Source organism: Equus przewalskii, chromosome 18 (assembly GCF_037783145.1).
Source record: "Equus przewalskii isolate Varuska chromosome 18, EquPr2, whole genome shotgun sequence".
Taxonomy (NCBI): Eukaryota; Metazoa; Chordata; class Mammalia; order Perissodactyla; family Equidae; genus Equus; species Equus przewalskii.
Window position 1 is genome coordinate 28,479,997 of NC_091848.1, and position 15,805 is coordinate 28,495,801.

Here is a 15,805-nt window from a genome sequence, read left to right on the forward strand (position 1 = left end):
TTCTGGGTCTGTATCCAAAAGAAATGAAATCATTATCTCAAAGTGATATCTGTACCCCCATGTTCATTGCACCATTATTCACAATATCCAAGACATGGATTGTGTCCATCAACTGATGAATGGATAAAGAAGATGTGGTAACTATTTACAGAATATCATTCAGCCATAAAAAAGAAGGAAATTCTGCCACTTTCGAAAACATGAATGGATCTTGAGGGCATTATGCTAAGTGAAATAAGCCAGAAAGAGCAAGATAGTGTTTGTTCTTGCTTATATATGGAACCTTAAAAAGCCTAACTAAAAAAAATAGAGAATAGAATGGTGGTTGTCAGGGGCTGAGGCGTAGGGGAAATGGGAAAATATTTGTCAAAGGGTACAAACTTCCAGTTATAAGAGGAATAAGTTCTGGGGATTTAATGTACATCATTAACAATACTGTATCATACACTTGAAGGTTGTTAAGGGAGTAGATCTTAAAAGTTATCACCACACACAAAAAATGGTAATTATGTGAAAGGATCGAGGTGTTAACCAACCTTATTGTGGTAATCATTTTGCAATATATTCATGTATTAAATATTACATTGTACATTAAACTCACATATGTTATATGTCAATAATACCTCAATAAAGCTGGGAAAAATTGAGTCTCAGCGGCATCTCTCTTCCTCACCCTTGCATTGAGAATATTGCATCACACACAAATGGAATGTCTTTGCCGTGACAGGCAAGGAATGTCTTTGCTGTGCTGGTGACCTAGAGGAAAGAAGGGTCACAGCCCTTCAGTAGCCTTTGAATTCATTAATTAGAGTTCTGTATCTCCATCCTTTAAAAACCTGTTGAGTCATTCCCGTCTTCTCCATCCTCTCTGGAAAGCTTCATCATCCTTTTGATGGAGCTCCTCTCTGTGCTCTGTGCTCGCTACTTAGGGTAGCCCAATCTTCTCTCAGTCATGGTCAGATGAGTCTCTCTCTGCTGAATGTCTTATTTAAGAGACTGTGAGCATAAGAACAGAGTCTTTCTTGTCTCTGAATCCCCATTGCTCCTATCAGGGAGTGGGTGTTCAGAAGTGCTTCAAATGATAAATCTCAAGGCTTGTGTCTGTCTCCACCTTATTCTTTCAGTGTCCTTCTCAAGTTGGGACAGGGGATCTCAGCCAGGGCCTGACTTCAAAAGGAATTGTCTGGTGAAGGAGACCTTGAAGCCAGGAGAGGGGAGTTTGGTCAGGGGCTCACTCTTCCTCTTATTTGCACTTTGTATGAATCATCTCAGTTCTTTTGGCCTCTACCAGCTTTGTCCACAAAATTTTCTCACATGTACTGTGGGAAGTGGGGATGATAAGACACAGCTAAACCCATCCATGGCTTAGTCTCTCATTGTTTGCATACACAGATTCAGCTGGAAACATTTATTGAGCACCAATGGTATAAGAGGCTTCTCCCATGAAGCTTTGCAAATCATATCTCAGTTGCATCTAAAGGAATGCTTGCTCTCCACTCAATACACCATCTGTGCTCCTGTCCCTCTGCTCTTCTCTCTGTTGACAGGCACCAACCCCACCCTATCCCTCTGCCTCTTTTTTGGTTTTGTTTTCTGAATGCTCAGTTTTTATTCAGGCTTCCCAACTGTTGTCTCCCCTTGTGAAGACTTTTCTAGCCCTCCAATCCAAGTGGAGCTCTGGTGGTGCCTTGTTTCTTCTCTCCAGGGGCACTCCTGTTCTCCCGGAGCAATTATGGACCTGTATGTCTTATCTTCCTCTTAGACTCTGAGGTCTGTGAGAGCTGTATCCCCCATAGGACTCAGCACTGAGCCGCATCTGTATTGAATGCTCAGTAGATGAGTGCTGCATTGATTTATCTCTGCTTCCTCCTGTAACAGTCTACAGCAGTGGTGCTCAAACATTTTGGCCTCAGGACTCCTTTGCATTCTTTAAAATTATTGAGGACTCCAAAGAGCTTTTGCTTGTGTGGGTTTTATCTATTCATGTTTACTGTAGTAGAAATTAAAACTGAGAAATTAAAAAAATTTACAAATTCGCACATTTTCCAAAAGAAAAATGGTATTGTTTTACATTTTGTGAATCTCTTTAAAGTCTGCTTTAATTGAGACTGGTAGATTTTCCTATCTTCTTTTATATTCAATTTGCAATAATATGTTGTTTAGTTAAAAGTAGATGAAGGAAATTCTGCCTTATACAGATATGCAGTTGAAAAAGGGTGGAATATTTTAAAAACGTTTTCAGATAATTGTAGACATTTTTCTTTGCTACTACATCAAAACTCAATACGTGGTAGTTTCTTAAAGTTTAGGAGCATTGTGAAATCTGGAACCATATTAATGAACATTTTATACCCAGTTATATTAAAATCCACTAGTCTATCTTGCATTATAAATAGCTATTTTTCCCATGCATGGTTTTGTCACACTATGCATTGGTCATTTGGGAAGTATTGGTTCACTGACTTATATTGATCTTTCAAATGTTGATGCATTTCATTCCAAATAACCACATTTCTCAATATCACCATCTATCTATTCAGAAAAGTTTTCAGTCCTGCAAAGCAGTTAAGTTTATGGTGGATATACATTTTCCAACATTCTAATTTTTTTATCAAAAGGTTGAATTTATGATTGGCAAAAGGTATTGTCATTTTTGCCCTTGAAGTGACAGCCTCACTTTGTTCATTATTAATAAAATGTCTGCCAAATATACAGGTTTAAACAACCATACTTTGTCAGTCATTCTTCCAGGTAAAACTGGAAAAAGGTGATTGGCATAGCTTCCATCTTATTTGCATAAGCACTTTTCCTTCAGACAACTATTACACGTCAGTATGCAGCAAAAATGCTTTATGCACATTTTCCCTTTTGTCATGGAACAGAAAAAGATGTGTACTCAAAATTCTAAATTTAATAAAACAAATAATTTTAATTGCTTCTTGAAGGGCATTCTTAAGTGAAATTTACTTTTTTAAAAAACTGGTTTTCATGGCAGTGAAGATTATAATGACCATGAGTCCAACTTGGTTTCAATGCTTTGATACAGGCTAGGGCCCCAGAAATTTTACCCACAGTGTTTTTTTGCACAATCAGTTCAAATGTTAACACAGTGAGAATGCAAATCACATCTTAGCATCATGGGGAAAACACTTTTGACCTTGCAGACCTCCTCAAAAGGTCTCAGAGATCAGAGGGGTCCCTGGATGACACTTTGAGAACCATTGATCTACAGGACTGGTTTCTGAATTTCTCCCCCTTATGTAGTTGTCTCTTCTTTATTAAGGATGAAAAGACATTTGCACTAGATCTATACTGAACATTTGGGGAGAGACACAAGATTTTCTCCTTTATTTCACTCCTTTCTGCAATTTCATTCTTTCCTTGATTTACACCTTATATCTTTTGAATCAGCAGGAGCTGGTGACCTCTTCAGAGGACCACAGAGCTCAGACTTGATCAGTCGATTGGGTGCCTGAGGCACAGGGCAGAAAGAAAGAAGAAAAGAGTGGGATGAGGGAAAGAAAGAGAGAAAGAACTAAGGAGAGAAAGCAGAAAGGGGAAAAATGAAGAAAATGAGAGATGATAAGAATAAAGAAAATAAGAGCAAGGGAAGAAAGCATGATGCAATCCATCACAAAAGGCCCTGAATCAGGAGATCTGGGTGCAGCAGGGCCACATCCAGGCTTGATCCTTGCGGGAGCCAACACCCTCTCTGGGCCTCACATTTTCCCTTTTGCAAATTGACGGGCTGAAGGGGAAAGGAACGGGGCTGGAGGCAGACAAGAACATCCACAGATGGGCTTCAGGAGTCCCAACATTCCCCAAATTGAGACCAAAATCTTGTGGGTCTGTGGGTTTTTTCCTAGGGCAGGGAGTGGGTTGTTTTCATCAGTTACTCAAAGGTCTCTTTACCAAACTGAATGAAGAACCACTGACTTGGATGGTTTACGATCTTTTCTAGCCCTAAAACTTTATGATTCTTGCATGGAAGGGGACCCTGTAAACTGATACTAAAATCATTTCCCAGCCTTAGAGGTTCACTTTCATTGTCTTTGAGCAAAATTCAACATGAAGTCTCTGGTCTCTATAATGATTTGTTTTTTCCTCTGTAGGAAAAAAAGAGGGGGGCGGGCAGCAATCCCTGGGAGTCTTGAACCCTGTCACACAGCAGTGCCCAGCAGGTAGGACAGGTGGGAAATCAGAATCTCTGGGGGCCACTGAGCCCAGCTGCTGCCTATGGTGAGCACGCAAACAGAAATGGCTTTCCTCTGCGTGCCAGAGTCACAGCTCCTCTGGTCTCAGCTTGTTGACTTGGTCCCAGGGAAGGAATAAAGCTGGCCAAGTCGAATGAATGGCCGGCAGTGGAAAACCAGTGCTGCTGTCTGCTGGCAGGCAGGGCGGCGGACACCACCCTTGGTCAGCTCCCCCCGAGTGGCGCTCTCCTTCCCCCGCCATGGCTGGCTTTGGCAGGCGCTGCCAGGCCTGAGAATGCAGGAAGTTTTGGGTCACGGTGACCTCTTGTTGCTGATGCCAGATGAAATATGCCCTGGAGGTTCTCCAGGGTCACATGGTGTGTAGAGCAAGAGATGGCAGGGCTGCTATTGCGCTGACAAAGTGGATTTTGGCTCCAAAATGGCAGCCCTTGGGGAGTAGGAGGGGTTGTTTGCAGGAAGGGGGGGGGGGCAGGCAGGGCAGTGGCCTGAGAGTGGGCAGTAGGGAGAATTAGTCTTGCTTTTTTTTCTTATCCCCTTTAGTCTTCCAGGAAGCCACTTGCTCCTGAAGGTGGAGGCACACTCCCAAATCTGTGGCACAGAAATGTAAGGACAGGTTTCTGTCTGTTTTTGTTGTTTACACGGCAGGATGGGTGAGTTTCTAGTTCTAAACACACTGGGTCTCATAGCTGGATAAAAGCTACATCAGAAGTAGCTCATCAGTAGCTCAACTGCTCAACATGGAAAGTGGATAATAGATGCTCAGGGATCTGCTACCTCTAGTCTCTTCAGCCACAACCCGGAAAATAAGGCCATTGCCTTTTCCTTCCTTCTGAAATCTCTCTTCGCCCTGTTCTAACATGTTGAGATATGTAGCCCTGTTCTTCTGAATCCTAAACTCTAGGAGAGGCTCAGCTTACTCACAAGAGGCTTCCGCCAGAAGGCCAATGATGGACACCTCTCTTTTGTCCTATCTAGGTCCATGGTGCCCAAATACAATCTCTTTGCCTTGCCCTGGGCAGAGGGAAGGGGCTTGGCTACTTTTGCTTTCAAGAATCAGGAACAGAGGCCTAAAATGGAAACAGCTGAGAAGAAAGGAGCCAAGTCCAAAACAAGATCCAGCTGGAGGAGGTCAGACCCGATAAGCAGGCTGACTACAGGCTTGAAAAAGAGGTCAGGCCCCAGGAGTTGGGCTGAAGCAGCAAGGAGTGTTTTTGCCAAGGGAGGATGATGACCTTGTGAGGTAGGTGTGCTCTGTTCCCCCATGGCACACCTGGCTTCAGTTTGTGCAGTGGGGCCTTGATGATTTCTCCCCATTCCTTACTAAAGGCTGAAATTCCTCAGCTTAGTTGAAATGGAGATAGGAAGGGTATGTCTGAAAATCTAGAGGAGAATATCTTCGGGGAAAATGAAACCCATCATTCAAAGGCCAGCTCCAGTCTCATCTCTACCATGATCCCCTGCCAAGTCACTCCCCATGGGGCTTGGCTTTGCCTCTCTACCCTACTCTATGGAACTTCATATTTTGTTTCCAGTATGCATCTCATACTGTCACGTAATAAATTACTTGGTAATGCTAGTGGCTAATATTTGTATGATGTATCTCTGCTCACAAAGTTGATTGCTTTTGCAAATATTAACTCATTTATTCTCTACAGCGACCCTGAGAAAGAGCTAAAATAGCTATTGATAGAACAGATATCGATAGAATAGCTTTATGTAGAGGCAGCCTGGTGCAAAAAGCCCAGACTTTGATTCCATCAGACAAGGGTTTGAATATAAGCTTTATCATTGGCAGACTATGTGAGCTTGGACAGCTTACTTGACCAGTCCAGGCAGCAGTGGGTGCCACCAAGACAGATGTGTGCCCTCTTATTTGTCAGTGGAGTTACTGTAGCTTCCACCACAAGCTACGTTTTTGGTAAAAGAAAATCCTGCCCTGCACACCCAGAAAAAGATTATTTTGGAGGCATCGTATTTTCACCAACATGCTGTTTGGAACCCTGAGCAAATGCCATGGTTTTCTAGCATCAAAACAAGTTTTTTTCAAAGTTTCTTTTGGAAATTTGAAGGCAGAGAACTCTGCCAGGCTTCACATCACAGCTGTCCTTGGCAGCTGTGCCCCTGGGTCATAACTGCTTCTCTAGGCGCATCCCCGCATCCCTGTCCTGCTTTGATTCCTCCTCTCTTCCCTTCTGCATACCACTCCTTCCAACCCCTCTTTGGATCACACCCTTGGACCTGCCTGTGCATGCTGACAAACTCTCTCGTATTTTTAGCCTCTTTACAGAGTTTTTTCCCTATCTTCTGCCCTAACTGAAATCTGGTCTCCCCAGGGGATATCATTTGTCTGGGGGTTCTCTTACATGAACTTCCAACACGTTTTTCTTTTTGCCATCTTAACTGTTTATTTTTCTTTCTTTTTTCCCCCAGTTTTACTGAGAAATAATTGACATCCATCACTGTATAAGTTTAAGGCGGACAGCATGGTGATTTGATTTACATATATTGTGAAATGATTACCACAATAGGTTTAATGAACATCCATCATCTTATATAGATACAATAAAAAGAAAAGAAAAAAAATCTCCTTGTGATGAGAACTCTCAGTATTTATTCTCTTAACAATTTTCCTCTGTATCATACAGCAGTGTTAGCTATAGTCATCATGTTGTACATTTCATCCCCAGTACTTATTTATCTTTCAACTGGAAGTTTGTACCTTTTGACTGCCTCCCTCCAATTCCCTCTCCCCCCACTCCCCACCTCTGGTGACCATATCTCTCTCTCTTTTTCTACGAGTTTGGTGGTTTTTTTTAAAAATTAGATTCTACATATAAGTGAGATCATATAATATTTGTCTTTGTCTGACTTATTTCACTTAGCATAATGCCTTCAAGGTCCATCCATGTTGTTGCAAATGGTAGGATTTCCTCATTTTTTAACAGCTGAATAGTATTCCATTGAATATATATCCCACAACTTCTTTATCCATTCATTTATTGAGGGATGCTTAGGTTGTTTCCATGTCTTGGCTCTTGTAAACAATACTGCTGTGAACATGGGGATGCAGATATCTTTTTGAGTTGGTGTTTCCTTTGGATATATTCCCGGAAGTGCAATTGCTAGATGAAATGGTAGTTCTATTTTTAACATTTTGAGGAAGCTCCATACCAATATGTTTTTCTTAATTCTTACCCTGAAGTTAGAGCAATGTGACCTTTTCCTATACCTATACATTGTTGCTTCCAAATCATTAGTTTTCCTCCAATTCCCTATTTCTCTTAAAGAAGCATGGTATTTGGCTATATTATCCCAATGTTCCACAGTCCACACCTGCCCCTCCACCGTCAATGACGGACCTCTTAATCTTTCTCCACATTCATTGAAGATTTAGGCACACAACTTGGAGTTCTCTCTCCTTCCCTAAGTGCTACCATGGTTCTATGTGGTCAATATCCAGAGCTATCCAATTCCTTGATTTTCACAGACTTCAGGATTTCCTTCTCTAACTACAAATCTCTATCTTTCCATCTCTCATCCCCTTCATCTCTTCTCTTATGGTCTTCATTACTCCTTGTGCTGCCCATGTCTACCCACCCCCACCTAACAGTCTTCCTCTGTTTTCCTGTTTGTTTGTTTATCCTGTCCTGCCTAGATGGCCATTCTCTTATTGGTATCATAAATCCCTTTCCTTGGCCATGGCACATCATTCTGAATCAACTCCACTCTCTGTTTCCTCTGCTCTTACACTTAGACCACTGAGTCAGTTGGGAAAATCATGCCACCACATGAATTGGCACCACAATAAATTCATACTTCCAACCTTGGTCTGGCCTTCAGCGACACCTGTAAAGTCTTTTATGTATTCAGAGTTTCTCTACCACAGACATTTTATAATTTTCTGGATACTCAGTTGCTCTATCCCATGAGTATTATTTTCAACAATGTACCATATCTGCTACTTCACAGTGATGTTGATATTATCACATGAGAATTACAGCTGTGACCATTCCTTATCTTGTCTACACCTACCTCTGTGGAAGAGGTATCTCTTCACCTTTCAGGTCAATTTCCCCCTGAGCCCTGGATCTTATCACTTATCTCTTCCTCCTCAAGAAATTTGATCTAGCAGTTCTCTCCTGTTCCTATATCTTCAACCTCTTCTTTACCTCTTGCTTTTTCCCTTTACCATAGCAAATTACCCATCTCTCCTACCTAGGCAACTCATGCTTATCGAAAACCACATCCCACTGACATCTCCTTTAGCCAACACTCTCTGCTCCCTTCACCTACAAACCATTTGAGAGTATACTTGGTTATTATTGACTCCACTTCTTCACCACCTGTTCTTTCCTCCATCAGCCACTGCCTGGCTGCTGCCTTGGCTACTCCACACAAGACCTTGAAGTGGGAAAACCAAATGGATCTGTTTGTGGCCCATTTTTCTTGACCTCTCTACAGTATCTGATGCTTTGTGTACTTCCTGTCTCTTGAAGTTTCTCTTTCCTTTGCTACTAGAACAGTATGTTTTCCCACTTTTCCAATTTAACATTCATTTTTTTCTGTTTCCTTTTCAAGTTAATGATAGCAATAATAGTAAATATTTCTTGAGTATTCACTATTTGCCATGCTGCATGATCAAATTTTCCATATATCTTTTTACATGATACATACAACCTAGAAGGTAGGTGCTATAACTATTCTTATTTTTCAGAAGAGGAAACAGGAATAGAGGTGTCTAAATGACTTGTTCAAATCCTCCAGCTGCTAATAAGCTGAGTTGGGATTTGAACTCAGACATTCTTGCTCTAGAGAGGGGACAGAACCACCAAATCACTACTTTCCCCAGCCCCTAAAAGTTTCTCTTCCTGGGGTTTCAACCTGTCTTCCTCCCTTTTCATCCTACATACTCTTTCTAAATGATCTTGTCACCTGTTCCTATATTCAATTAACTCTTGATTCTGTAATTCAGGCCAGGAGATGCGAAATCCAAATAGAGTTATAGTAAAAAGACACTTCCCTTGGCCTTTCCTTTACCTTAGTTTCTTCATCTGCAAAATGAGAATAATAATAGCATCTACCTCATAGGGTTGTAGGGTCATATGCAGTAAGCAAATGTATGTAAAAAGCTGATCTACCTTCATAGGCAACTGAATGCTGTCCTCTGTCTCTATTTGAATGTCTCAGCGGTATCTCACACTGACCACATACCAAACTGAACTCACCATACCCCAAATGTTTCAATATTGGTGACTGTCCCTTTTTATGCACCCAATTACCCTATGGGTAATCTTTTTCTCCTTCTTTTGGTCTGGCATATAACCTATCTTCAAGTTGACTCCTATTGATTTTAATGCTTAAATTGACTCCATTGCCTAAATTCAGGGCCTTACTACTTTGCATCTGAGCAATTGCAGTGTTTTCCTACCTGGAAGCCCTGTCTCTACTTTTCACAGCTCTGGAAGATTATTGAGACAAAAGAAAAAGGAATCAAATGTTTATTCTGCTCTGCCTAATATTCTTCCATGGCTCCCCAAAGCTTTCAAGATAAAGTTTAAATTTCTTAGCATATTAAGTATTTTTTCTTATGTTCTCCTTGCCTCCCTACTTTGTCTTTTTTTTTACTCTCCTAACTTTTTGCCCTGATAACAGGAAACTATTGGCAGTCCCTCAAATGCCAGGTCTCTCAAGGCTCGTTGCATTTGTAAATGTTGCTTTTTCTACTTATCCTTTCTTGCTCTGGCTGACTCCCCCTTGTGTTTAAAGACTCAGCTTGGGTGTCATCTCTTGCAGAAATGTTTTTTCCTGATGCTCATGGTGTAGTTCGATGCTTCCTCTGAGTTTCCACAGCACATGATGCATACTTCTGCCAGTCACTTAATACACCACATCATGGTTTTTATCTTCACTTTGCTCCCAAACACCTAGAGCCAGAGCTGGTAAACTATGGTCCATGAACCATATGCAGCCTACCACCTGTTTTTGTCAATAAAGTTTTATCGGAACACAGGCATGCTCACACATGTATGTATTCTCTGTGGCTGCTTTTGCACTACAAGAGCAGAATTGAATAGTTGTGACAGAGTCTATATAGTCCACAAAGCCAAAATATTTGTTATCTGGCCCTTTACAGAAAATGTTTGCAGACCCTTGAGTTACATCAATTGTTGTACATCATTGTAGCCAGATTCTTAGTTAGGGAGCCCATGCCTGGAGGGAGGAAGTAGATCAAGATCTTGCAGAAGATGAGTGGTAAAGGAAAGATGTAGTTGGATGATTCAGATACACACCAGAGGGAGTCATGTCCCGACTCCACCCCACTGAGAATGTTGTAATGATCCATGTCCATACGTGTGTCCTTATGAACACCTCCTAGAGTGTCATAAGGCAGGGACTGTGTGTTTTTCATCTTTGTGTCTTTCATGCCTAGCGTGGTAACAACCTATTAGAAGTAAAAAGAAAAAAAGAAGGCAAGCTTGAACAGAAAGAATTTTTTGAAGGATCCTGGGATATACTCATAGAATCCAAGGAAGAGGTGAACACCCAGTCCTTGGGAAAGGCACAATAATGGAGCAGATATGTGACTGCTGTCAAGATCCGTCCCTGTCTCTTGTCTCTGCTGGTTTCATTGTATCAGCTTCATTTTTCCCTTTCACTATAGACTTCCTCTAGCTGGCAAAAATCATGGCCCATCACAGCTCCTGAACTTTTCATCTTATACTTTTCAGCCATTGACCAGACCTTATCCTGATATTCTCTTAGTTCCAAATCCCAAAATACTAAGTCAGTTGACCAATGCTTGTGGTCAAGGTATAGGAGTCAGGTGAGAAAATGGAAGTTTTAGTGATATGTATAAAAGACAGGATAAAAGGGAAGATCCAAAAAGAAAAGTGGTTGTTCTAAGAACAAGGGGTGCTAGACAGATAAAGCAATAAGTGCCCTCTACGGTAGCTCCTGGTAGGTCCCCCCAGAGCAGCACCTGGTAAATGCTCTCCCTGGTAGCACATAAGAGGTGCTGAACCTCTTATATATGTTGACCTAATAAATAAGTGACTGAATGAAATGAATAAAGGAGTTAACCACTTTGAGTCTCCTCTTCTCTGTAAGATGAGACTAGCACTTACCTTACAGGCCTGTGTTGGGAATAAAGCACATATGCAATGCTTGGCAGATAACAGACACTAGGTAAATGCTATCTGAATTTCTAATCCCTCATCTGGCTTGGAATTGAAAGGGGGATTTAGGGGGCATTTATCATAGCAGATCACCTTTTAAAATTCCATCAGCATGATGATCTGATAAAATCTCTATCAATCTCTGTGTCCTATCTTGTCTCCTAATCATACTTAAGTCAACATAAATAAAAACCAGGACTCTCCCTGACTCAGGCTGAGTTGCCGCATTCCCTAAGGGAAACTCTAGGGAGGTCACAGAACAAAGCTCTCATTTGTACCGATAACAGATAACAGACTATATTCACAGGTTGAGAAGACTAGAAGAAACTCAAGGTTAAGAACTCTTGACCTACTGGGTCAATCTCTATTCTTTCATGAGCTAACCTCCAATTTACCTATTCACCAAACCAACTCACACAACATACACCTGAACTATTGATTCTTGCACTTCCTTGAATGTACCTTCTCTCTTGGGTCACACTTGCTCTTTGTCTCATATTAAAATGCCTTCTTCTGACTTGTGACCATCACCTGCACAGCTCTTCAAACTTCGGTATCTTCCCTGGCTCTATAACTTTCTTGACTTATCCCCATCCACCTCCAGAAATCAAAAAACAACTTTTTCCCAGACCAGGTACAGAACATTTCTGCTCAAGCCAGGTACCTGGGACTCTTACCTCCTCCCCCTAGCAAATTTGCCCTAGCAAACTGATTTTCTAAATCCATCCTGGGCAATGCTAAAGAAGATTTCTGATGAATAAAAATTTCTCCCCACTGATAAAGGTTTTGTAGAAACCATCTATAGAGTACAAAGCTCTCTACAACTCTATACCCCAGGGGTGATCTAATTTGTACTTACATTTATGGTTTATTTGTGACTTCTAGAGGAATACCTTTTTCTTCTCTCTGCTAAATTAGACATCTCCCATTATTATCCATTTCTTTCTTACATACTGAGGAACATTTTGCCCTTCAGCAAACTTAAACCATGAAATCTTCTGGTTTCCATCTAAATAATCAAAGTCTCACTTTCTCCATAAGACAGCTTGAGTAGGTGTGTGGGATCAAGATTGTGTCTCCTTCATTATCTCTTTTCCAGCACCACTATCTTTAGGATCTTCAAGTGTTGCTTGTGTGATAGGTTTTGGGTCCACTTATCTTTTCTCAGCATAGTTTTTCCATTGTCTTTTTAAAATTCTTAACTTTAACAAGCTGACTTTCTCTTTGAAGCCTACAGAATAGAGGATATCCAAAATGTCCTTCATGCATAATAAATACTAAGTGTAAAGGGATTAGAAGTTTACATTGGAGGGGGCTGGCCTGTGGCACAGCAGTTAAGTTTGCACGTTCCGCTTCTTGGCAGCCCAGGGTTCACCGGTTTGGATCCCGGGTGTGGACATGGCACCGCTTGGCAAGCCATGCTGTGGTAGGCATCCCACGTATAAAGTAGAGGAAGCTGGACACGGATGTTAGCTCAGGGCCAGTCTTCCTCAGCAAAAAGAGGAGGATAGGCAGCAGTTAGCTCAGGGATAATCTTCCTAAAAAAAAAAAAGAAGAAATTTACATTGGATATAGAGGCACTCTAAACTAGAAACATTTGTTGAGGATAGAAAGTTTAGCCTAAGTAAAAATTAGTGTGTCAATATTCACAGTTGTTCTAGTCTATTCTCAAAAGCAGTATGAAGTCATCATCATGGTAGCATGAATGAAAACCATCAACAGCTACCCAGGCCTTCTGCTTGTGCCTTGAATATGTCAAGTTCTTTCCACCCTAGGGCCTTTGCACGTCCTTTTTACTTTACCTGGAATACACTCAGCAATTTATTCTCCTCAAAATTTTTCCTGCCAACTCCTCATGCTTCAAGTCTCTGGGAAACTTTCCTTGATTCTTCTACTTGCCACCCAAGTGCCCCTCTAAACAGATGACCCATCATTATTTTCCAACATGCCTTTAACTTTTCCTTATGGCAAACATCACAATTTTAAATGTTTATTTGTATGATTATGTAGCGCCTGTCTTCTCTACTAGACTATAAACTCCAGAGAGGTTGCAATTTGTCTGCTTTGTTTACTGTGAAATTCCCAGTGCCTGGCAGAGAGCCTGTGTTGGGAATTCACATATTTGCCAGATGAATGGACGACTGAATAAATGAAGGAAGGAATAAATGATTCCTGCAACATACTGTTTTCTTTCCTCTTTGCTTACATTTGTATATGGCCGTGATGTTTTCAAAGGGTTTTCATGTTCCTGTCATTTTAGGAAGGGAAGGGTGGTTATTACTGTCCCAATTTCCATCCGATGAAACTGAGGTCCAGAAAAAGGAACTGACTGACACAAACTCATATAGCAGGTGGCAGGTGGGGCTGTGGTCAGAGCTGGTAGTACTTGTAGACTCTTAGCCTAGTAACTTTCCATTAGCAGTTTTTAATTTTAAAACTTAAAATTTAGGGGCCGGCCCCATGGCTCAGCGGTTAAGTTCACGCGCTCTGCTTGGGCTGCCCAGGGTTTCGCTGGTTTGGATCCTGGGCGTGGATGTGGCACCACTCGTCAGGACACGGTGAGGCGGTGTTCCACATGCCACAACTAGAAGGGCCCACAACTAAAAAAATATACAACTATGTGCTGGGGGGATTTAGGGGAGAAAAAGCAGAAAAAAAAAAAAAAGATTGGCAAAGGCTGTTACCTCAGGTGCCAATCTTTAAAAAAAAAAAGATTGGCAACAGTTGTTAGCTCAGGTGCCAATCTTAATAAAAAAGTAAAATTTAAAATGTAAATGTTTCCCTTAGTAATTTATTTTATTAAAAATAAAAAGGGTTTCTTTCAGCAATAATTTAAACGCACATAATTTCATTTTTTTAATCTTGGGAAAGCATAGTATCTGCTCCTGGAAAGATCTAGGTAAAAGACAATCCCCTGACGTGTTTTTTAGCAGACTTTATTTTTTGGAGAAGTTTTAGATTCACAGCAAAATTGAGGCAAAGGTGCAGAGGTTTTCCATAAGCCCCTGCAACCCTATGACTTCCATGACTTGATTTCTTCACGTGCCCCGCTGTGGGAAGAATGTAAAGGGAAGATCTCACAGCCTTAATCCCATTTTGGGAGGTTCAGAGAACTTCAGACAGGCTGCACATGATATATGCTGAATAAAGGCAAGAAACAATTTCTCCATCTAAACACATTTAACGTATTTTCTTATGAGAGCAATTGGTCAAAATGAAAACACTAGTTTTTTGTCAACCCAGTGGCTTAAAAAATTGAAAGTTCTCTCACATATACCTTTTGCTTCATAATATGTCTATTACAAATTATGCTTTTTTTCTGTTGACTTACTTCACTTTGCAATAACAGTAGACTTTAAAGCAATGCAACATTATTCCTTTATGGAAATTTCATACATTAGCCTTCCCCCCCCATTGAATCATACTACTCCTCTTTCCTTATTTCAAATTAGTAAGTTCTCTTGTTCATTCTCCTGCATTCAGAGCACCATCGAGTCCCAGTACAGTCATATAACACAAACTTACTTTAAATCAAAACTTGTGCATATCACTATAAGTATTGTACTGAATTGATATGTAAGTTAAAAAAAGTTCCATAATTTCTAGACTATGTTTGATTTATATCTCAGGTTATACAATTCCTGAATATGGCATCATTTGTTTTCATTTCTCTATGGAATCAGCCAGGCTTTGATTCATTAAAGAAGAGAAGTTTCTCATAATGTAGTATTTTTGTCTCATTTCCTTGAAAAAAGGGAATTTCATAGAATCATAAAGTCTGATGTGGGCAGGAGATCTTATATGCCCTTTAGACTAACTGCCTTTGAATCCCCTCTGCACTACGTCCTCCAAAGTCATCTATTCCCTGCTTGAATACTTTGTGTGATGGGGAAGTCACTATTTCACTTCTACTATATGCACCCAGGAGTAAATCAGGTTGGTTGCCTATCCAACTAAATGTGGCCCCTCTTACCCACCAGCAGATTGCTGGCTGATAAATTTCGGGGCTTCATTTATGTCTGAACAGTAGCTTCCCTGAAGTCTGGACATCTGGAGAGCGTGCTTTGCACTTGGAGCCAATGTGCAATTGTTTAGACTGTCTGATAGCGAGGCAGGCTGACTTCATCTGGGGCTGGAGGCAGGGGCAAGCTGACAGCGCTTTCAGAGCGTAGAGCTTCTTGGCTAGCTGCTTGCTAGAAAGAGAATGTTTTAAGTGAGCTTAGGTTTCCAGATGTCCCCTTCAAAAGTACATGATTGCCATTGGGAAGGATTAAAAAAGGAGAATATGTAATATATGAATTAATTACTCTTTTTCACTGATTATTTTTTACTTAACGTTTGGCAGCACAGTTTTCATAAATTTTATTTTTTAGAATCTGTTTTTCTTTTTTTGCTTCAGAACAACTGTCCAGAATG

General features: G+C 40.9%; 1 protein-coding gene across 1 annotated transcript in view; it reads left to right on the plus strand.

The window, feature by feature from the left end:
• Positions 1-5,328: 5,328 nt before the first annotated feature.
• TPRG1 (tumor protein p63 regulated 1) overlaps positions 5,329-15,805 on the plus strand; it is a 199,357-nt gene continuing 188,880 nt past the window's right edge. Inside the window, exon 1 of the mRNA XM_070582519.1 lies at positions 5,329-5,454. The gene's annotated coding sequence lies outside the window, so the exon portion shown is untranslated. The remainder of the gene's footprint in view (positions 5,455-15,805) is intronic.